The sequence below is a fragment of the Lemur catta genome, chromosome 12 (assembly GCF_020740605.2).
Source record: "Lemur catta isolate mLemCat1 chromosome 12, mLemCat1.pri, whole genome shotgun sequence".
Taxonomy (NCBI): Eukaryota; Metazoa; Chordata; class Mammalia; order Primates; family Lemuridae; genus Lemur; species Lemur catta.
Window position 1 is genome coordinate 72,884,843 of NC_059139.1, and position 1,941 is coordinate 72,886,783.

Consider the following 1,941-nt stretch of genomic DNA (forward strand, 5'->3'; position numbering starts at 1 on the left):
ATCTTAAATGTTAATATATAATCCAAAATTGACTAACCAGATTCTTTTTGTAAAGAAGTTAAAATTGCCATTTGTCAAAAAGGTAGTTGTACAGCCCCCCCTTAAAAATGATCTCTGTTATTTTTATTGACTTTTTTTTGTCTTACACATAAAAGAGGATATGTGTAGTTTCTTCTTTTATCCTCTAAAAGAATGTTAATATAATATGCTCTTTGAACATATTGGTAACTAGATTCCTATTCATTCATTATTTTTTCAGGTACTCATTGACATTCTATGAGTGACAGATTCTTTGCTAGGTTGGGAATAAGAGAAAATCTTTTTCCAAAGTTTAGTGGGAAACAATATGTAATAATAATAATAATAAAATGTTATGTCAATGTATCCCACTTACACAGAAAAAAATATATCTCAACACAACAACCTTTTATAAGAGAGGCTGTGGGTTTTCCTTCTTTAAACAACCAAACATTAATTTCATTAGTGGTATTTTTAAGTAGAGTGCAAAATTTCCAATCAAGTATACATACAAATACATAATTTTCTTCTTAATTGAGTTTTGGGAGATAATAGAACTGTATAAATTCTGGGGAAAATGGTAATATTTACACATTTTACAAAAATAGTACCATCCAATGCACAGTTAAATGGGAAAAGTTAACAATAGAAAAGAAGAGTTACAGAAAACCATTCACATCATGTTACATGACAATTTGGATAATTGAAAGGAGCCAAAATAAGCTAAAATATAACTTTCTGGGCCCAGGACACAATGGCCTATCAAAAGTGGGTGCATATCTCATAGACTTTATTAGTATCTACCTGTTTGGAAAGGAACATGCTGAAGAAGTGGATGGGCCACAGTAATCTTCTCAGAACCTATTTTCCACTTTCTGATAAACAATAGTTATAGAATTGAAAGAAAACATGGTAGGCTACATAATAGCATAATTTCATTTTTAGTTTCAATCTAGAATTCTATAAGGAGAAGTAAAATATAGAAATTTAATGTTTTACTCTCTGAATAAATTGTAAATTGAATCCAGGAGAAATATGGTACTTTATCATAATAAAATTTGTGGTTTAATGAAGATTTTTTGTTATTGAATTTACAGTTTACTAATCTGTTAACAAACCTCATATTGACAATTTAGTAATTTGGAATTTCTCCAATAAAATATAAATCTGTAAATATTTTTTAAAAATACAAAAATCAGCAATCATATATGTTGAAGCTAAGACAGAATTTATTGTTTCATACATTGATAAGCTTGTTTAGCCAATAATTCTATTAAGTGATTATTTTCTAGTGAAGTGATTATTTTCTTGTGAAAATTGTATCACAGCACACCACAGATGAGTATAATTTTAATGCAATCAAATGTATAATCAAGAGTTAAAACAACTGAGTTGTTTTGCTAATCTCTTGTTGGATGGGTGGGTTGTTTAATAATTAATCAATACAGTTGCCTCCCCGCACAGCCTACAAACAGAGGGTGAAACACAAAAAATCCATCCATTATTCTTATTATTGTTAGCTTTATTGTTTTAGCATTTTCTTGAATTTTAAAATAATTATATAACAAAGGATCAAACCAAGCAAATCTCATATTTCCCTTTAGCTACAATGCACACTTAATTACAAATAATCAGCATTTTTGTCAAACAACATGTCTAAGGGATGGATTATTTATTACTATCATAAAGCCATTTGTTAAACATGGAAGGGAGGGACAGCAGTCAACTTGAGCCAAGTAAACAGAAAAAAAAATGCCTAGGATGTATAATTTATAATAAGACTTTTGCCAATAAAATAATTTATTTAGTTATTTAAATTATATATTTAGTTGTTTGGCTAGTGAATTATTAGTCACCTCGTTTTTCCTTGACTCATAAAACTACCAAATAAACAAAAACATTTGAGAAACATTAAATCTTAAA